Consider the following 22,652-nt stretch of genomic DNA (forward strand, 5'->3'; position numbering starts at 1 on the left):
TACTATTCGCATTTTCCTGTGTGGCTACATAGTTTTTGTACCAACCTCTTTAAGGAAGAAAGTTGGCTAGAGAATGGATATCCCAAGAAACTGGGAATAGTTCCAAGTAGGTCTTAATGAGGTTAAAAAACAGATTTTGTGTGACTGTGGAGTAAGAAAGTTAGAAAAAAAAGGAAATTATGAGCGGGTTGGGCTTTCTAAATTACTGCATGGGAAAAAAAGGCATGTTTTGTTATCTAACAACTGAGATTGAGGACAAGCCTAACTTTAATAATAATCTAAATATTTCATCTAATCTTTACAGCAAACTATAAACTAATCGATTCAAAAATATATTAAACTAATTTTGCATAGTCTGAATGGAACTTTTTCATTTTCATAATAAACCTACACATTTAGTGCTTATTAAAAGTGATAGAACAATATTATAAATTATAAAATTATACTTTCATATTACTGGTTATATGTTTAATACATTTTTTTGCCTCAGACATTTGATATGATCTTAAACACATCACTTCTCTAAGTGGTTGTTGGCTGCTCTATATATAAATGAAAATTAATAAATGTTGAATTAGTGGTTAAGTACTTACCACGTTCCTAACACTACCAAACACTAGATATATAAAAGAGAAATTGGAGAAATTATGTCCCATTATCAAGGACTATAGTGGAGACACAGATCTGCCATTTCAGGATAAGGTAGGTAGTGCTGCAATAGAGACAGAACACAATAGATCATGGAATCTTCTCTCCTGCTCTGCTGAGCCCAGAAGACCTCCCCTTCGTTTAACACTATGTCACACTTCGTCACTGAGGCTTCAAAAAGGACTACTTGTGCTCAAAGCCTCTCACAGAATCTATCAGGAATACAATTCCTTTATCTTTTGGCTCTAACACTCTGCTGTGACTCTAAACTCTCATCAGGCTGATGGTAGCAACAGATGCCATCCCATCTCCTCTACTGTCCTCAGTTTCACATCTGTCTCTTGAACCCCCTTGCACTAGAACTCTTTCATACTTGGGCAGTCAGAAAACAAATTTCACGTGTTGGAGGAAGTGGACAGTAAAAGTGGCATCCAGCTCCATTTATAGCATTTGTGCTCAAGTGAGAACACCCTGATAATCCATGAGAGAAATCTTACCCTCTCAACTGTAAAAGATGGATTGCGGGAACTGTAAAACTAGAGGCAGGCTTCTAGTAGGGAAAATAATTATAATAGAGGAGAGGGAAGATAAGTACTTGGATTAATCGGTGGCTTTGGGAACTTGACAAATGGGAGATGCAGATAAGGAGAATCGTCAGGTTTCTGCTTTGAACAACTATATCAATTGTGGTGCCATTTAATGATCTAGAAACTTCTGGGGATGGGAATTTCTCCCTCTGTATTACAGTAAATCCAAATATTAAAAGGCCCCTTGTTTATCATTTTTTCTCCCCTTTCCCCCTTTTAATAGAATGATGATTTTGTCTGGGTAGTCTACCCTGCTATAAATGCTAAGTGTATCTTTAAGTCAATCACGGTGATCCCATTCTCCAGCCAGAGAATGGTTTAGGAATGATAAAATTCTGACCGATGTAACAGGAGGGGAAATTTGCTGGTGAGATCCTAGAATAAAGTTTTTTTCATTCATAAAAAGAGACTCCCAGGAATTCCCTGGACTGCTGTGTCTGCATGTAACAATAGAACTATAAAAGCCATTTTAGGACCATGAGTTAAAAATAAAGCCAACATGCTGAAGATACTAAAGCAGAAAGATTTAGAAGGAATCTGAGTTTTTGATGACATAGTTAGCTGCTGAGTTGGAACTATACCACTTCAGAATCCTTGTTATATGAGATAATAAATATTCCCTCATGGTTTAAACCAGTTTAGTTGTGGTTAGTGGTGTTTGCAGGCCAAAACAATTTAAGAGAGAGAGAACTGTCCCTAAAAGAATTCTAGCTAGGCTTATAATCACTTGGAAATAAGATATTTGGGGCTAGATCTTCAGTGGTCCAACCCGTGGCCCAGAGTAGTTGACCACTGAGAACTGAGTTCTCAGCTCCTGGAAAATAGTCTCTACTAAAATATGTATTTCCTTAAAATGGGCATTCTATTAATATTAAGGCATATTTTAATTTTCACTTCCTGTATTATAACAGTTACTCTATGCATTCTGTTGCTCAAGACCACTGGCAGATTCAGAAATAGAACACAGTGCCTAGGCCAAAATGGAAGTTTACTACTTTGACAAAGCCCTTTGACAAGAGTACAGGAAATAAGTCAACCAAACAGGAAGTAAGCAGAGTAGAACAGAACAGCCGGAAATATTTGGGTCTGGTGCAAGAATTTATCTACAGAACACATAAGTCCCAAGTAAACTATTTAGAGCTGAACTCTTTAATTTACAAATATTTTAAGGGGACCAGCAGGAAAGAGGAGAAATCAAGAAGTAAAAGGAAGAGAGAAATAATGTCTCTCACCAAAGTAATTATTGCATAAACCAAAGAATGTCTTCTGCATAAATAACAGCAGTCGTAAAAACTTTCAATAAATTCCTTGACCCTCTTCCCATGAAGAGGTGAATTCTGTGGCCCCTCTTTTTGAATCTGGGCCAAATCTTAGTGACTGGTTGACCAGTAAAGAATGGCAGAAATGACATTATGTGACTTTCCAGACTGGGTCATAAAAAGTGGTACGCATTCTGCCTGCTTTGCTGGATCCTGCTTTAGAGCCATGAGCCACTGTGTAAGAAGTATTACCACCTTGAGACCACCATGCTGTGAGGAAGCATAAGCTAACCCATGCAGACAGACCACGTGGAGAAGCCCCTTGACATGAAGAGAGTTGCCCAGCCACCTCAAGCTCACTCAGTGCTCTCTTCTAGCTCTTGCCACTGACTGCACCTACATGAGATATCCAAAGGCAGAACCACCCAGTGGAGCTCTTCCTGAATTCCTGACCCACAGAAACCGTGAGAGATAATAAATTCATCCTTGTTTTAAGCCAGTGAGCTTTGGGGTGGTTTGTTATGCAGCAATAGATAACCGGAACAATGGATGAGGTGATTTAAATGCTATGGCTCTTTAATGAGTAAGGAAAAAAAACCCAAGGGCCCATTAGGAGTCATTATAGCTAATTACAATGGCAAGCAAGGTGAAGAGGTGGTTTCCAGTCAGAGGACTTATTACCAATAATAAAAGCAAATCATTAGTGGATGAGGCCAAATAAGATTTTTAAAACTTGATTCTGAAAGAACTTCACTTTAGTTATATGAAATATTTAAAGATTGTGCCATATTTCTCAAGGGCAATTTGTATAAGTAATTTTCTTCTTACCACTTTTTCTTCCTATTTCAGAGATTCATATTACCAACAATCAATGACAGGTATTTGGGCTTATTTCTGACGTCACAATTCCAAAAACTACAAACTGGGAGGTTTAAGATCCCTGTGCACTGGGTTATAGTGTCCTGACCTTAGGACATTTAGCCCTGTCACATTTCTGTAAAGGAAAGTCCAGGACATTTTTCGTTTACATAGGACATGCAGCCAGAGGGGCCATATCTGTGGGCTCAGTTTCATGGTGGGAAAGGGATGTCAGAGAAATCTAAGCCTTCTACAGCTCACACTTCTGGTATTTTTTTGTTTTTGTCATAAAATATGGAAAGAAAATGAATAAAAATTAAGATCAACCAAAGCAAATGTAGAAAAGTAACACGAAAAATGTACATCTGGCCCTTGAATAATACGGGTTTGAAGTGCGCAGGTCCATGTACACGCACATTTTTTCAATAAATGCTATAAATATATTTTTTGATTTTCTTAACATTTTCTTTTTACTAGTCTACTTTATTGTAAGAATAAGTATATAATGCAATATATAAAATGTGTGTTAATTGACTATGTTATCAAGGCTTCTGGTCAACAGTAGATTATTAATAGTTAAGATTTGGGGGAGTCAAACATCATATGCAGATTTTTGACTGTGCCCCTAACCCCTGCATTGTTCAAGGGTCAACTCTATATGAAAATGTTTAGAATAGACAATTTTATAGCAAGTAGATTAGTAGTTGCCTAGGGCTGGAAGAGCTTGGGAACTAATGAGTACAGTGAGTATGAAACTTCTTTCTGGAGTCCTGAAAATGTTCTGAAGTTGATTGTGATGATGATTATAAAATTCTGAATATACTAAAAACCATTGAATTGATTGCTTTGAATGGGTGAATTATAGGATGTGTGAATTATATCTTGTTAAAGCTGTTATTTCAAATAGTAACATGAGAAAAAAGTTTATGTAAAATGAATACATAAAAAACCAAGCCTCTTTATCATAATTAAAATGTTTTCACTGCTGCTTAATGAGAAGATGATCCTGTGATTCCTGTAGAGCAGAATTCAGCAAACTTTTTCTGTAAGAGGCCAAGTAGAAAATATTTTAGGTTTTGCAAGAAGCAAACTCATAGATATTATGTAGGTACTCATATAACAAGAAAATAAATTTCCACACATTTTTAAATGATGAAATTTAAAATATAGTAATAATTGACTATGATTTTTTTTGTAACACATGTATGCTAATGAGAAGAATGGAATTCTTTTTTGGGAGGTAACATTTCACTTAATTTTGTTTCAAGTTAGTGTTCTGGATACTCAAATTGATATCAAAAGTTCTTCTGAAAAAAAAAAAAAAAAAAAAAAAAAAAAGAGTTCCTAGTTCACAGGCTGTATAAAAACAGGCAGTGGGCTGGATGTGGCCTATGGACCATAGTTTGCCTGCTGTAGAGTACTAAATTCCTAAAGGCTGGTTTATTAGTTTTGTAGGGCTTCCATAACAAAGTACCACAAACTGGGTAGCTTAAGACAATAGAAATGTATCCTCTCACAGTTTTAAAGGCCAGAAATCTGAAGCCAAGACGCTGTAGTGCCGTGTTCCTTCCAGAGCTGCTGGGGGAGGATTCTTCTTTGCCTCTTCTAGCTTCTGGTAGTCCTAGGTGCTCCTTGGCTTGCGGCAGCATAACTCCAACCACTGCTTCTGTCTTCTTATGGCTGTCTTCCTCTGTATCTGTGTCTGTGTTTCTTTTCCTCTTATAAGGATACAAGTCAAACCCTAATTCAATATGACCTCATCTTAACTAAATACATTTGCAATGAGCCTGTTTCCAAATCTGATCCTATTTATTGGTACTAGGGCTTAAGACTTGAACATAAAGACTTGAACATATCTTTTTGGGGTACACAGTTCAACTTGGAGTAGCAATTGCTTTGGGCAGAGAGCCCTGAAGGATCCTTGGGCCAAAGGTATTCTCCTTATTATGTAATCTTAGGACAGTGATGTGTTATTTACAGCCACCAGATTTAGCTCATTCTTCATCCTAGGGAACACTTTCAAATCTGGAACAAATAGAGAGCATCACCCTTCATGGTTCCCATGGCTCCAAACACTTGAACACTTATTTTTTTTTGTTGGTTTAAGGCCTGTATACATTAGTTAGGTGCTGACATTTAAAAATGTCACTTACTGTTAGAAAAAGGGCTAAATTCTAGCCCTTTGAAACTAGAATGAATATTTCTAAGGTATTTTGGACTTACTGGAAGCTTCAGGACACATCTGAGACTGTAGAAAATGGGCTAATTTTTGTCTCTTTAGTTTGCTTCCATCTTAAAACTTTTTAGAAAGCTGTCACTATGGGCCAAGCAAGAGTTAATGGTGACTTGTACCGAGGTTATAACAGTGATGATGGACCAGTGAATCGTCTAATAATTTGTTCACAGACAGGCTCTACAGTATTCATGTGTGTATATAAGAGTGAAAAAGAAGGTGTCAAGAATGGCTTTCAGGTTTCTGGCATGAGCAGTTGGGTAGAAAGCAATGCAGCGGAATAAAATAGGGCATGTTTGGGTGGATGATCTATCTGAGCAGCTTAAGAAACAATAAGACAGGTCTCATGTGGGTTTGAAACTGAAGATATAAATTTGAGAGTGGTTGTTGGGATTTAAGGAGACCAATGAATAATGCCCCCTATCTTCTGGGTTCAGAACCAACTGAGAAATAGATCTTAGGGATCAAAATGTCAACATTTTTATCAGTTACACTGGATTGTAGAATACAGCTTTGATCTGTAGGCAAAACTAGACTTTTTATTATCTACTTCCTGAATTTAACATATTGGTCCCCACTGCGGGCCTCCCTATTGCAGAAACTGAACCTGGCGCAATAAGATTGTGTCATATAGGAGAGAGGACTGAGTGGCTGCTGCAGGGGGCACAGATCCAGAAAGGAAGAGATGAGAAAGGCACCCAAGCTATCTGTAAGTCACTCCTCCTGGGGAAAGGACTGAGTGTTTCATCAGGAAACAAATCGTGTACTCAAAGAGGTAATTTAAGGAAATATGGCAAAGGGATTATTTGCAGAGGCATGGGCAAGGTCAAGGGTACCTACAAGGAATGTACAAGCATCCAGGAACTACATACAGGGACATTCTAATAGGGAGAGGTGGAGGGAGCTCTTACCAGCACTTAGTGAGAGCTGTAGCCCAAGTACAGGCGCTGCCCAACAGGAATGTGGCAGAGGAAAAGAGCCAGTGTCTAAACTATGGCCCTTACTGCCTGGAGGGTGGGGGCAGTCTGTGCCGAGGGTGGATAAATATTCTGCCTACTTGCTCTTCCCACCTTCTAAACTCCCTCCCATGGACCAAACCCATAGGAAGCCAGAGAATGCTGTCTGTAGCAGTTAGAAAAGGGTGGGGAATGGGCAATCAGAACATGACTGGCACATGGTTAGTAAGGGATGGAGAGAGGGAAAGAGATAACTCTATTGTCCTGGTAGTGAACTTCCCTGAGGTGAGGATTAGACGCCTGCTGTCCTGCTCCCGCCTTTATGAGGCTAACCTCCACACTTCATCCCCTAACATCCACTGCTCCTTTGAGTCCCTCCTTCAACCACTGATGAGTAGTTTAGCCTTGACTCCAAGAAGGCTCTGTAATGGGAGCAGCACAGTTCTTTAAATTATCAGTGCTAACTGCATCCTAGGGTGAAAACTCATCACTATCCTCTTTCCTGCTTATATTTGCTCAGCTGTATTGTCCAACTGGTTTACCAGAAGATATACAAAGGATCAAATGACAATATAAACATATGACAATACAATGTTTGGCAGTGATGCAATGCTAATAAAACTGAAGTGTCCCAAATTACCTTCTTCCATTACAGTATTTCATTAATTTTAAGATGTGAATTTTTTTTTCACATGTTAACCTTTCTAAAATTGGGAGTCATATTACAATCCCATTAGCCAGGCAGCTGTTAGGAGGTGTCATTGCCTGCCATGTGCATCAAAACTGTCAGAATGGGTGTCAGCAGTTTTCTCCTCCACAAACTCTCATCCCGTTCAGCCTCAGCCCAGGGGTCCCATTCGGTGCCTGGGAAGAGTGGTGACCTCAGCTGTTACAGCCACTATCTCTTGTATGTTCTACTTTTAGAGTCCAAAGGGTTAACAGGACATAGAAGATTACCCAGCACCAGGTCCACCCCAAGAAACTCAGAAAACGTGAGTAAATATGCTGGCTTCTTGGGCATTTAGACCAATTATATTGGTCCTGACCCTAGGTTGTGAGCTATAGAAACCAACTTGACTTGATTTCAGCAGAGAAGGAATTTATTGATAGTTCTTTGGGCAGTTGGGGAAATTGCAGGGAAGACTGGAAAATCTGGCTTGAGTAGAATGACCTATAAACTGGTCCCCTGAAGACACTGTGGTCAGCATCCAGGCTGTGGGCCCATTGTCATGGGGAATTGTCTCTTGGGCCTGCGTTTGGGCATCTCTTAGTCAGGATTCAAAGTCCAGGCTGGGTGTATATCACTGACTGAGCCTTGGTCATGTGGCTGCACATCTGTCACATGGCTGGCTGTGAGGGAAACTGGGAAAGTAAGTGGCATTTTTTGCTTTTATAACAGGAGGTAGACTCTGCCTCCCACCAAGACACTTAAGGAGGGAGAAGAAGGTCAGATGATCGGCAGCCCAAAATCATGATGAATGTCTACTTTGATCAAAATAAAAGTTCTTGGAATTCTAGGACATACACACGAAATTGGCACCTGCCAGTGAAGATCCTGGCTGAGGCCTAGCAGTATTTGAGGGAAGGAGGGAGCACTGAGAAAACATGAAAGAAAATCTTGTTGATATCCACCTTGTCTGAATACTTCTCAGCCTATATGTTAGTTTTCTATAGTTTTGACCTGTGAACTTTACATAGTCTTTCATCAAGAGGTTATTTATGGCCTAGGTTTATCGTATCATATCTGAAAATTGAAACTTTCCCTGTCTCTTTCGAAATTCAGAGATTTTTAATGGTGCTCCAGGATTTACTGAAAGCTTCTGTCTTCCTCATTCTGTATATTTAAAACCCTTTACTATCTCTTTCCCCTGTGTCTCTGTCAACTCAAGGACACACTCACATTTCCTCTTGTGTGCAGTCATTGCAATGGTGTGCTGGCTTTCTGAGGGGGAAAAATAAGCCCTGATTTATATAGAATTTGCCAATTTCTTTGATATAAATACTCCCACCGTGGAAGATGTCAAGCAACCAAAGTTGTGGGTGAAAACCCCTGAATATTTAGCTATAAGCTTTTCTGAGACCCTCTAAGAGCCATTGCCTCTTACCTGGAATGTCTTAGGCCTGTAAGGCCTGCCTTTTAAAGCAGTGTCCTCACTTGTTTAATCTGGAAAATGACTCACAGTGGATTCCTCAGCTAAAGCTGCTATGGAATATACGTTCCATGAGGGCAGAGGTCTTTGTTCACTGCTGTACTCCCAGTGCCTAGAATAGTACCTGACATGTGGAAGGTTCTTAGTACGTATTTGTTTGTGCTGGTGTCTCTGAGGCTCTTCTCTGGGGCTGGTGAGGACAGCCACCTCTGCTATGTGCTAGTCCTCAGAGCACTTCCTTTCTCTTGGGTATTAAAGCTGAGTCAAAGGCAGCAGAGGCTCTTCTTATGTCCCATCTTTTTCACTGAAGTGGGACATTGATTATGTTTGCTTCTGTTGTTCCACTTCTCTTTTTAGGAAGACTCAGCCACATTTTTAACATTTTAACTTGCTTCTTAAATTGATCATTTCCTTTTTTATCACATCAGCCAGCACCATTTGCTGTACCAATTAGTGTTTTCCTCTTTATTTCCCTTTGCTTTTGAGTCAGCACTTGTTTTTTGATGTACTCCTTATAGTCTGTCTTGTGGACCGCAGTGAGCAATGTGAAGTTATAAAGTTCTGAGCATGCCAAAAACATGGCTGTTGACAGATGTTGTCCACCTTAGTTTATCTCCCTGGGCGAGTGAGCTTCATGGATGGTGTTGTCCTGCTGGGCCGATAGCTACTCCAGGCCTGGGCTCTACCACTGGCCCGCCTGGTTCGCCTACAATTCATTTCCTCTTCTTGTATCTTCCTTGAAAGTCCCCCTCCTAAAGTTTCCTGGGTATGTTCCCTCAAGGCACACGCCATGCCTGCATTCTCTCCTATAGCAATTGAGCCACCTCGAAACTCACTAGTAATGCTGGAAGCATTCTATGCCCATCTTCCCAGACCTTCCCCCTCAAACCTGGCCATAGTTACATGAATACCTGGTATAACAGTTGTAGTCTTTAAAGGGCGATTCCCCAATTAAACCTGTTGACTCTTTATCTGACCTTTGAAGAGGGTACTTCTCAAGAGCTTCATGGAACTGCACTCCCTGGTTGTTAGATGGCGGGGGGGTAGATCCTTCCAGTCTGTTCTTGGAAATCTCATCTTCCTTTATTAGAGTTCTTTGGATCTCAGTCGCCCTTTCTAGTCTAGTAATAATCAAAATAAACAAAGAGGTATCTACCCTGAGAGCAGTTAGGCCAGAGCATATCTCCTCTTGCCTTTCAGATTGGACTAGCCAGGCTTCCACAGTCAAAACCTGTCTCTTGTCTATGGCCATGCCACCCTGAACATGCCCGATCTCGTCTGATCTCAAAAGCTAAGCAGAGTTGGGCCTGGTTAGTACTTGGATGGGAGACCACCTAGGAAGACCAGGTGCTGTAGGTGTTTTGAAGAAACTGAAAAACAAAAAAAACAAAAAACCTGTCTCTTAAGGAACCTCCTCACTATGTGGCAGTGGTGGAAAGACCCAGTGCTGGCTAATCAGGATGGACACTGGCCGCCAACAAAGTGTATCTCTGGCTGAACCCTGGGCTTCCCTGCTGACCAGCCCTCTCCAATATCAGCCTGACTCTTTATCTTTCTCTCTCTCCAACTGCTTTCATTGTGACTTCAAGATCAAAGTTTTGTTAAAGAAAAAATTATTCATGGCTCTTGTTAAGAAACAGTAAGGCAGACTTTATCCGGGACCATTGTGGTAGGTGTAGGGACTACTGCAATGGGGATTTGCAGTGGGGATTTGCAGTGGGTGAGAGAGATTGGGCTCAACTCTGAATACAAGAAGGAAATGTGGGAATGTATAACCCAGGAGCGGGGTGTGTGGGTCAGTGGATGGAAAATTACTGAAACATCAGTGTTAAGTGGGGATTCTGGCTAAACCGTCTGGCTAACAGATATCGAGGATGGAGGACTCTGGCTAAACTAACTTAGCAGGATTCTTCCTAAAACTGGACAAATACAGAAGTGAACATGGAAGCCCAAAAGTCGGGGTGGAGTTGAGAAGAGAGCAGAAGAGCCTGACTAGTTTGGTCAAGGAAAAAAATCTTCGTTAGTTTCTAAACCAGTCCAACTCTTCCTTGATATCTAAAGACACTATGTTCCCAGCACAAGCTTTTTACTATTCCTTTCTAGTCTTTGGTTTACTAATATTTTCATTACTGCCTCAAAAGATGGCCTGCCACCTATAAAATAAGGGCCCCTTTTCCTATATTTGTTCATTGATGAAAAGCCATCACCCTCTCTTGCTGAACCTCCATCTACAATTCTTTGATCAAAGCCATAGCCAGGCTTAAGAGACAAATCTAGAGAGGACTTTAATCTATATGGTGGGATTTGAGGGTGATTCTCCTCTTTGGCTCTCAAACTGGATTCAGTTCAACATAATATAAAGAGGAAGAGAGTGTGAGGCAGTTGATCTAATGTACTTAAAGCTAAAATCACACAACTAATATATTCTGACCCAGTGGTTGTGAAGCAGTCCTCAGACCAGCAGCAATCAGCATTACCTAGGAACTTGTTAGAAATGCAAATTCATAGGACTTAACCCAGACCTACTTAATCTGGGAGTGGGAGCCCAGGAAACTTATACCAACCTCACTAGGTGATTTTGTTGAATGTTTGAGTTTGAGAACCACAGTTCTTGCCCAGGTGGAGCTGAACTCCCTTTGCAGGAAGTTTCATGTGAAACTTAGCTTCCTTTGGATTGTTCTTGCCTGAGAAATATGGTAGGAGCAGGAAGAAATTTCCCCAACCACTAATACCTTAAGAATTTGTTCACTGAAGTTCTGCATGTTTTAAATGATGGAAAGACTCAGTTAATCCCCATGTTGGGCACACCTGCTTAGATCTGTAAGTTGCAAAAGCCTGCACAGCCTGTGTACGCTGAGGCCTGGGTTTGCTGAGGCCCTGTGACACCTATCTTATTAAACTGCTCAGTCTTAAAGCAGTCAAGGACCTAGAAGTCCTGTGTTTACTAAAGTGCTGACACCTCCTATCCCAGTCACACCTGAAACGTCCTTCTCTTGGGATGTATCTTAAATCTCCAAAACCCTATCTTTGTGCCTGTTCCTTAAGCTTTCCTGGTTTGTGGGCCATGTACAGAGTTTAGGGGTGGAGGTGAAACAAATCAAATTACCCTCCTCTGAATTCAGAAACAATGAGGAAGGATGAGGCCACTAGTAGAGGTCAATATATTAATTTTATTGCTGATAAAGTTGAAGTGGAAAATGCAGCTTGGAATTCACAGCCATTATTGGGATTCCTCACACCTTCTTCCTCAATTGAACCTCTCCACCCCAGCTGCCTGGCCTCCTGGTCTACTGGAGAATGTGCCAACTGGGTTGTCACTAGAGCTAGTGCCGTCTTTCCCCAGTCTTCCCAATCAGCTCATTTATTTGGTCTTCGGAGAAGAGTGGTCAGCTGTGGAGAGACAACCAGGAGAGGTGCTCTGGTATCGTTTCTTCCCGGAGAGGATATGAGGATAGCATAAGGTTTTCCCTAGCTGTGGGAATAGTTTTGAGGTCATTGGCACCAATGAAACAGTCTTGGAAGGGAAGAGGGAAAGGTCAGAGCTGAGGCTTGAGGAAGGCTCAAATTTAAATGTGGTTTTAAGGAGGAAGCCCCAGCCAAAGAAACTGAAAGGAAAGGGCAAAGAAAGGAGGTGGAAGACCTGGAGCATGTTGTGCCCCAGAGGCCAGGGGAAGAGCATTTTAAGGAGAGAGTGATCGACAGGGTCAGAGTTTCTTGAGATAACAGTAAAACAAGGAACAAAAACTGTTCCTTAGATTTAGCCACTTGGAACCACTGATGACCTTACTAAAGGGTGGGAAGGGGAACCAAGCTTTGGGGTAGTCCCTGGAGGGTGTCCAGGGGGAAGGGTGTTTAAGGGGGACAAAGCTTGTTTGAAAACTGATGGAGTAGAACAGCTGCATGTGTTTGTGAAGGTTGTCGCAGGGGTAGGTAGCTCGTGCCCCATTCTCTAGGCTGGGTACCTTGGGCTCTGTCTGACTGTCTGGAATACTTTTCCTAATTTGCACAAAGATGCAGTGTGAACTAACAGCAGCCCTGGATGAGGGGATGCTGGTACCCAGGAGAGAGAATGAAGGATAGTAGGTTATATATTCACCTATAAAGCTGGGATGAGAAGCTGAAGGCTCTGGTTTTAAGTTCAGAGATAGCTCCACACCCCCACTTAGGGCAGAAACAACAAAGGCTCTTCTTCACTGAAAGAGTTTGCCTGTATTTCTGACAGTCCCTGCCAAAATTATTTTAGTACCAATTGACAAAGTATTTAAATCCTGATCTGATAAGTTGACCAGGATCCAGTGGTCCCAACAGTCCCCTGGTGACAACCCCTTAGTTCACTAGAGACTCATGCTTTAGGTTAATGGTGAGGGGGCCTAAAGGTGTAACAGACCGGCCTGATTCTCAGGATGGGAGAGGGTTTCTGTAGACCAGTAGTGGTGTCTCGCTACCGTCTATCATTAGTCTCAGAGCTCATATTCTCTAAGAGCTGGTCTTCGAACACAGTTTTTATACCTGTATACTTAACCCTTATTTACAGTATCTTTTAATTAAATCTTTTCTGACTCTGATACCATAGAACTACTACCATCAGACACTTGTTAATATCAAGGTTTCCCCTGCTGGTACCACGCTCTTCCAATTTCCTAAACTACTTATCTGGAAAACCAGAAGAAGTGGACATGGGAGAGTGTTTGGCAATTTTGCTAAGGATCTCATAGATCTCTCAGTGTTTGTTTTCCTTCTTAATGTGTTTTCTTGTAATAGTCATCAAATTTCATAAATGAAAACATACTACTGAAAAGGTATATTAAGTTTATATTAAGAATTAAATCTGTTGTTGAAGGAAAAATATTAGGATTGATGCTAAAAGTTTATTTTAAATTGACCTCTGGAAAATTTAGAGATGTAACTTATTTTTTAAACACACACGCCACACACACACACCCCTATCAAACAGATTTTAAAAATTTTAATTTTGGATACTATAATTAGGAGTCAATTAATCAACAATTTTAAGTTAATGAAAATCTACCCATGTTTTTAGTATTCAAAGGTAAGTGAAATGACAAAGATTTGTTAGGAAATGATTAGTTAGAGGAGATAAATAAGATGTGTAAGAGAAATTATGGTAATCAAAATTATTATACATGTGGTAGCCAGAAACTTAAAACAGACTGTTTTCTGAGAATAAATTAGTACAGAAACATTACTCTATCCACCATATAACATTTATGCCAAACTCTTCTTTAGCAAACAGAATATTACACTGGGATGTAATAAGCTTCAAAACAACCTGATAACAGCAAAACACAGCAGGGACTTATTTATAGATGAAAATAACTTCTAATGAGATTTTGGCGTTTCCTTTGTATGGGGTCCAAGGTGGAGTGATCTTTGCATCTAGGGCTACAGAGTCCTGTGACAGTTTAATATGGTTCTGTTCTTCTTCTGAGGCCTAGCTAACTAGGTCTTGTACTAGACAAAGAGTACACATGCCACTTCAAAGACACATAATAGGTCGATGGCATGGTGGAGATACAGGGCTATTAACACCCAGAGATGAAGAGAGCTGAACCAGGATGGCCCTCTATATGTATAAAATACTGTTTAATATATTAGAGTTGTTGCCAATGGGAATGGGGTGGAGGGAGGATGGAAAGGAAAGGTAATAAAAACATAAATAAAACAAGAGTGACCTTTTACTACCTAATGATATGATAGTAATGATGATAATGTACCATGAACTGGGAATAACATTAATAGTTCAATAAAAAATATATCATACAGACCAGTGAACCCAAAAAGTGTAGATGATAGAGGCTCTGTTCGTCCCTCTGGTGACCAATTCAAAGTTGTGACGGAAACAAGGAGCAAGCAACAAGGAAAAATTGCCTGGGATCTAGATGAACAAGCCATACAACTAGGGAGAAGTCCAAGAAATCACCCTGCAAAGGCAGAAGGGTAAGACGGGGCAAGGACACGGGGCTGCCCGGTCTTGAGCGGCTGAGTGAAACAGAGGCTATAGCAGCGGCCATGGCAGAAGTCTCTTAAAGGGACCATGTCCGCAAGCGGATTTTCGTGGTGGCGGACCTGCTCACTCTGAGCACCAGTGCCTATTCGACTGTGCACAGGGGGCACCAGGGACTTACAGGGAGACATTGTTGGAGTGAGAGCCAAGGTGAGACTCGCTCAGAACAGAAGTGCTGGCAGTATTCATTGTTCCCTCCCTCTTACTAGTGCACTGGACATAGTGCCACAATAGCTGTGATGTCATCAAACTGGATATCAGAGGTCGCTCCGCCCAGAGGATTTCCCTCTCCTCCCAACTCTCAGACCCACCCAAGCCACATCCAGGTGTATCCTCAGCGAGTCAGGTGCGACTTGCTGAGCAGCACCTAGACTCACACTGGAGGCAGCTGGCCTTGGTTTCTGGTGTGGCCTCTTGAGGCAACTATAAGCACAGCATCTGTGGATTGCTTGCTGAATCTTAACAGGTAGCCCTGGAGGGGTGGAAGCTTGAGCTAAATTTGGCCTGCAGCTGAACCCCTCTCAGGACTGTGCCACTGGCCACCTACTTCACAAATCCACACTAATAAGACTAGGAGACTTAGGAGCTTTGCTTAGTACATAGAAACAGACACGAAAAGGCAGCCAGAATGGGAAGACAAAGAAGCAGAAACTATATGAGAGAACAAAACAGAGATCCAAATGTATTGGAGTCAAGTAATCTAACAGATGCAGAGTTCAAAACACTGGTTATAAAGATGTTCAATGAACTTTTGGGAAGTGTAGAGCACTCCAACAAAGAGATAAACATAAAAATGGAAATTATAAAAGGAGAACACGTTATCTGAGATGAGAAGTATATTAAATGAAATAAAGTGAATAAAGAAAAGGATCAAACGTCTTATCTAAAGGATAGGAAAGCCAAGGACACACAGTCAGAACAGCAAGAGATAAGATGCCAAGACTGTAAAAATAATTTAATGAGAATATGGGACACTATTAAGGTTCAAAATATCCTTCTGATCAGTGTAACTAAAGAAAATAAAGATGTTGAACAGCTGTTTGAAGAAATAATGATGGAAAACTTCCCTAATCTGGTGAAAGAAATGGACATAAAACCCCAGGAAGCTCAGAGAATTCCAAAAACCAGGGATCCAAAGAGGCCCAACCAAGACACATAATTAAAATGCCAAAGGTTAAATATAAAGAAAGAATATTAAAAGCAGCAAACAGATAGAAAAACAGATAATTACTATAAGGCAACACCCATAAGACTGGCAGCTGATTTCTCAAAAGAAACTATGCAGGACAGTAGGGCTTGGCAAAAAATATTTGACAGGATGACCCAGGATCTACAATCAAGAATAATTAATCCAGCAAAGCTATCATTTAGAGTTGAAGGACAGAAAAAGAGCTTCCCAGACAAAAATAAACTAAAGGAATTTATCACCACCAAGCCAGTATTACAGGAAATGTTGGAGAGACTTCTTTAAGAAGAAAAAACATATATCAAAAACAGGAATAAAGAATGGTAGCAACTACATTCCTATCAATAAGTACCTCAAAATGGAAAAGAACTAAGTGCTCCAACTAAAAGATAGAGTGGATGAATGGAAAGGAAAACAAGACCCCTACATATGTCACCTGCAAGAGACTCAGATTAAAAGATGCACACAGACTAAAAGGAAGGAGATGGAAAAAGATATTGCTTTGATGGACCTAGAAGGTATTTAAGTCAGAGAAAGATAAGCACTTTATGATTTCACTTATATGCGGAATCTAAGGAATAAAAAGAACAAACTAATCAAAAACAGACTCATAAATATGGTGGACAATTTGGTGATGGACAGAGGGGAAGGGGTTTGGGGGAGCTGGGAGAATGGGATAAAGGGCGAAAGAAGTAGAAATTAGTAGCTGATGGATGGTCATGGGGATGGGGAGAATGGCAGAGGGAATGCAGTTAACATGAATACACTGGCTAGGTGGAGGGTCAGGGGAGGGAGGGAGCAATTGGGGGGATCGTTTTATGAACTATATAGATGCCTAACCAATGTACTGTATACTTGAAACATTAAAATAAATAAATAAAATATATCATACAGAAATAAACCCAAGGTTAATTATAAAGTAAGCTTGTTTTTGATGCCTTTTTACTTTCCACTCACCTTTTTCCCATTTCTTCTCTCCTCGCTTTCCTTTCCCCGACTCTTGGGCTGGGCCAGGGACTCCTCACTGTGAGCTCCTGCCCAGGCAGCATCTCATGCTGGCTACCTATTCCTCCTTTCTCTCTCCCTCAGTACTTTTCAGTCCTCTGCTTCACTTCCTAGAACTGAGAAGTACTGCCCTTAGACCTAAGCAAGAGAGCCCCCCTTTCTGAGTCCTGCACTTTAAAAGGCTGCTCCTGCTATGCCTCTCTTAGTGGAGCGAGAAGTCCTTAGGGCCAAGAGAACATTCCCTTTTGTCCCATCCCAGAGCCCATGGTCTCCTTCACATTCTGAGAACCTCAGACCCCAAAGAGCCTCAGCTCTCCTTCAGGCCTATTCCCAGTGTTGGTCCTCTTGATGGAAGAGTGTACTCAAAAGCCCAAGGTGGCCAAAGGGCAACTGTTTGGGGAGGTGAACAGATCTCGGAGGTGCATACTGGGGTAAGCACATGAACATGCAGGAGGTTCCTGTGTGTGGAGCCGGGGTGGGAGGGGAAAGGAGCCTAGACCTGGGTTGGGGGCCAAGGACTGGCTCTTCATGTGCCATCACTTCTGACAGAAGTCCAAAGAATCTGAGAATTCTAAATTTGAATCCAGCCTTCCAGGTTGTTTTCAGGGTAGAAGGATGATATTTTATCAGTTTGTTGGCTCGATTTATAACTTTTAAATATTTAAACATGTATTTTGTAGGCCTCCATTTGTATTCTTGCCCTGGCAAGTGTAAATAATTGTCTTGGATTGGACTCTACCTTCTACAGGACATCTGGGACTTCTATAGGCAACTGCCAAAGACACAGCACCTTAATCCAAGGAAGAGCTGTCCTAATCAGAGCAGAGCAAATGTTGCAGCAGGTGAGTAGTGCAGCAGTCTCTGGTGCCCCTTAAATTATGTCAGGTGAGTGGCTGCCTCATCTTTTGGCTTTTGCCAACTGCTCGTGCTGGGGAACTGTGGTTGGCCTTTTTGTTATCACTGAGGTACGCTATTAAGAAAAGCTAACTGTCCCCTCCCTGTCAGGCATCGGGGCAGTCGGCATCCCTTCCATCCTCTCCCATCTCTAATGGTAGAAATGGTATTTATGCTGGCTGAAAATAGTTCACTATTCTTTCTTAACTCATACCATTCACTGTATGATGGAAATTTTAAATGGGGAGGCTATGATACTAAAAGCTTCATTAGTGATGCAACCAGCCAGAAGGATTCTTTGGTTAGGAGGAGTGATGAATCTGGGAGGGACTAGAGAGCAGAGATGCAGGTGGAAAACCTGCTTCAGGACCTAGTTGAGGCAGAAAAGACCCGGAGCAAGTCCAGGTCCTGTGGGCCATGCATTCCACGGAGCCGTCTCCCTTCATTTCTCGTCTTCTCCTCTCCTTCCCCTCTCCTAGGCTCCCACTCCCCATTCTTCTCTATGTTCTCATTCTCATTAAGGCATATTAAAGATTAGAAAAGGATGACTGGGGCAGACATGGCTAGTCTTTGTTAAATAGAACTTTTTGAAATAAAAGAGAAAACCAAAACTATTTCCCCCTTCAAATAAGTTGTATTTCTCTCATGCCAAAGAAGTCATGGAGGTTTCCATCAGGATCTTGTTTACCAAGGCTCTTTGTTTTATCGTTTGTGAGTAGGGACTAACTCATTCATTACATCAATATTTACTGAGCTTGTATTATAAGCTAGCACCATTCCAGGTGCTGGAGATATTGGAGTGAACTGAAATGACAAAAACCCTGTCCTTGTGCCCTGTACATTCTACGGGGGAAAACAAGCAATAAACAAGATAAATAACAACAACAGTAGTGTACGTGTGCACCCGCACGCACATGCAATATAAAGTAGGGTAGTTAGGGAAGCTCTCACTGAGATGGTGATAGTTAAAGAAAACCTTGAAGGATTTGGAGAAGAGGCATAGAATATCTGAAGTAGAAGTATTCTTGGCATAGAGAAGAGCAAATATCAAAGACAGGACAAAGGTGTAGGTGGGGAATTGTTGGGGACCTTTATGAGCACTTTGATTGACTTTGAACAAGATGGGAAACCACTGTATGGTTTAAGCCTAGCAGTGACATGATTTGGTGGTTTGCTGTGTTGAGAATAAGCTATGAAGGACAAGACGAAAACCAGTTAGGAGGCTACTGAAATAATCCAAGGAAAAGAAGGAAGTATCTTAGACCACGGTAGTAATAATAGAGATGGTGAGGAGTGGTGAGACTCTGGATATATTTTGAAAATAGAGTCAAAAAGATTTGCTCATGGATTGGTTGTTGGGTATGAGAAAGCAGTCAAGTAGAACATCAAGGTTTTTGAACTTGAGCAGCTAGAAAAGAGTTGCTATGAATTGAGAAGGAGGCCTTCAGGGGTGCTGGATGGGGAGAAGATCAGGAATTCAGTTGTAGGAATTTACATTTTAATTCTTTTTGGATATCCAAGTGGAGAGGCCAGGTAGCAGTCAGATCTATGAGTTCGGAATTCAGGGTAGTGGTGGGGCGGGAGATAAACTTTTGGGAATTATCAATGAATAGGTGGCATTTAAAGCCAAGAGATGGTAAAGTTTTTGAGGAAACGACAGTAGATGGAAAACAGAAGTCCAAGACACGAGTCCTGGGAACAGTCTAGTGAAGGGGTCCCCAACACCCGGACCATGGACTGGTACCAGTTTGTGGCCTGTTGGAACTGGGCCGCACAGCGGGAGGTGAGCGGCAGGCATGTGAGGAAGATTCATCTGTATATGCAGCTGCTCCCCAGAGCTAGCATCAGCATCACTGCCTCAGCTCTACCTCAGATCATCAGGCATTAGATTCTCATAAGAGAACACCTGTCCCTGACGCCAGAATGTTAGGGACCGCTGTTCTAGTATTTATGACTGGGTGCGGGGAATAGGGGAAACAAGCTAAACATCCAGAAGGGCAAGCCAATGAGATAGGAGAAGGATAGGAGGAGTGTGGTGCCTGTCCTGGAGGGCAAGGGAGGAAGATATGCCAAGGAGGAGTGAGAAATCGACCATGCTCATTGTTGCTGGTAGAGCAAGTAAGGTGAGACTGACAGTCTTCCAAAACCAGAGTCATTGGTGACCTTGAAAAGAGTTGTGTCAGTGGAGTGGTGGGAGTGAAAGTCTTGTTGGAAAGGTTCAAGAACAGATGAAGAGGAAGAATTGCAGTCAGTGAGTCCAAACAATGCTTTGAAGACCATTAGCTTTGTTTGTTTGTTTGTTTGTTTGTTTAATTTATTTTTTTATGGTGACGTTGGTTAACAAAATCCAGTGAATTTCAGGTGTACAATTTAACAGTAAGGCATACACACACACACACACACACACACACACACAGCATTGTATGTTCACTCCACATAGTTAGATTTCTTTCTGTCACCACATATCTGACCCTCTTTACCCCATCTACCTCCCTCCTACCCTCTCCCTTCCACCCTCTGGTAACCACTAGTCTGTTGTCCATGTTCACAAGTCTCTGTTTGTCCTGTTCGTTTGTTGCTTTTAGGTTTATATCTCACATATAAGTGATGTTGTGTGGTTTTCAGTTTTTTCTGTCTAGCTTATTTCACTTAACATGATAATCTTGAGGTCCATCCATGTTGTCACAAATGGCAGTATTTCATTTTTTCTTATGGCCGAGTAATATTCCATTGTATATACGTACTACAGTTTCTTTATCCAGTCATATATCGTAGGACACTTGGGTTGCTTCCATGTCCTGGCCACTGTGAATAATGCTGCTGTGAACATCAGTGTGCAAATATCTTTTTGGAAAACATTCAGTAGAAAAAGAAAAACTGAAGATTCAAGGCTAATAGGCTATATCTGATAATATTAAGAGTATCTACATTGTATTGAATGTTTACATGTATTAGGTTTTTATATATGCTATTCATTCTTTAAAACAATGGTTCCCAAACTTTTTGGCAGCAAGGACCGGTGCTCCTGTGAGAATCTAATGCCTGATGATCTGAGGTGGAGCTGAGGTGGTGATGCTAGCTCTGGGGAGCGGCTGCAAATACAGATGAAGCTTCTCTTGTTCACTTGCCTGTCATTCATCTCCTGCTGTGCAGCCTGGTTCCTAACAGGCCATGAACCGGTACCAGTCCATGGGCCAGAGGTTGGGGACCCCTGCTTTAAAACGTGGGGTATATGTTAAAGGTATCTGCTGCTTTCCTAAGTTCACATTCCACCATTTTGCTTTTATGAAAGACCTCCGTTAGTGCTGTATCTGTTTATGCTAACCAGAAGAAATCCAAAGAAGATGTTTGCTTTTATAAATAAAAGGCTCACTCCAGGCAGCAAAAGTGGCACTGCCAAGTTCCTTCTCCGGTAACCACACTCAGCATCAAGCTACTGTATCTTTGACCTGTGTCTGAGGGCTAAGATATCAGAAAAGCCTAAGAGAGCTTGTAAGAGTGTTACACTTAATGTAAAACTGGATGTAATTAAGCATTTTTATCATAGTAAAGAAATAAAGACATTGGGCATGCATTGAATTTTGGGTCTAGGAATGCTCAAAAATGTTTTCTATAAATAATGGTAATTGTTTCTTCCTTTCGCACTGTTTTGGTTTATAAAAAGTTTTATAGGAATGCTCTACTTGAATAGTGGAGTAAACCTGTCTTGTTCCCATTTTACCATGAGAAAATTGAGACTCAGAGAAACTGAGTCCTTGTCCAAGGTCACCCAGTGAGGATAGTGAAGAGTTAAGAGTCAGAGCCTTGTCTGTCTGGAATAAGCTCAGGCCATATTGCTCCAGGGGGCACTGACCATTCTTCCATCCCTGCTCGAAGGAAGAGTGTGTGTGCTTCTCACAGCCATGACCAGAGACTTCAGAATGACTTGAGTCATTCTGCTGTCTTTTGTTTCTTAAACCCTGAGACAGGAGCGATAGAGAAGGGGCCTTGGTGTCTGGTTTGCCCCAGGTCTCTATACATTGGACATCTAATGAATGATGGTGTGTTGTATGTTGGGACATACAAAGGGATGGAAATACGAAGTCCTGCGTTTTAGTCCTGACTGTCACTGTATGGCTCTGTTACTTCTGGCAAGTCAATGCATGTTGAGTCTTAGTGTCCTCATTAGCAAAATGGGAATAAAAATATCTGTCCTGTCTGCTTCTTGAGTGGCTGTGAAAACATTACACCACATCCCCCATGCCCCCAGTACTCCAGCCATGTGTGGACCATATGCTGTTTCCAAAGTGTGAGACATAAATGGCAGCAGTGGTTCTCAACCTGAAGCCCAGCAGGGCACTTTTCAAATACTGCTCTCCTGCTAGGATGTCCAGCAACTGAAATTCACGAATGTTGCTAACAGGAGTGTAAACTGGTGCAACCACTTAGGAAAGCAGTTTGGTAGCATCTGTTGAAGTTGAACCAGCACCTCCATATGATCCAGCAATTGCATGCCTAGTTTATACCCAAGAGAAATGTGTGCACATTTCTACCAAGACATGTACAAGCATGTTTGCAGCAGTATTATTTGCAATGGCTTGAACTACAAACAGCACAAATGCCTATCAACTGTAGAATAAGTTAATAAATTGTGGTATGTCCGTATAATGGAATACTGAACAGTATTGAAATTTTGCAAACTATGGATCCAACCACATGGATGAATCTCACAAATACAATGTTTGGTAAAAGGAGCATGACATAAAAGATTTTCCTCAAAACATGAGATATTAGAAAATCATGAACATCTTTTATCTCTATGGTGTCACAGCCTGGCTAGAAGTCACCTTTGGAGATAAGGGAATGGGTAGA

At 41.4% G+C, this 22,652-nt stretch overlaps 1 pseudogene; it reads left to right on the forward strand.

The window, feature by feature from the left end:
- Positions 1-9,931: 9,931 nt before the first annotated feature.
- LOC120622255 (uncharacterized) lies at positions 9,932-10,050 on the forward strand (annotated as a pseudogene).
- The last annotated feature ends 12,602 nt before the right edge of the window (positions 10,051-22,652 follow it).

The sequence above is a fragment of the Pteropus medius genome, unplaced genomic scaffold (genome assembly GCF_902729225.1).
Source record: "Pteropus medius unplaced genomic scaffold, Ma_sr-lr_union100, whole genome shotgun sequence".
Taxonomy (NCBI): domain Eukaryota; kingdom Metazoa; phylum Chordata; class Mammalia; order Chiroptera; family Pteropodidae; genus Pteropus; species Pteropus medius.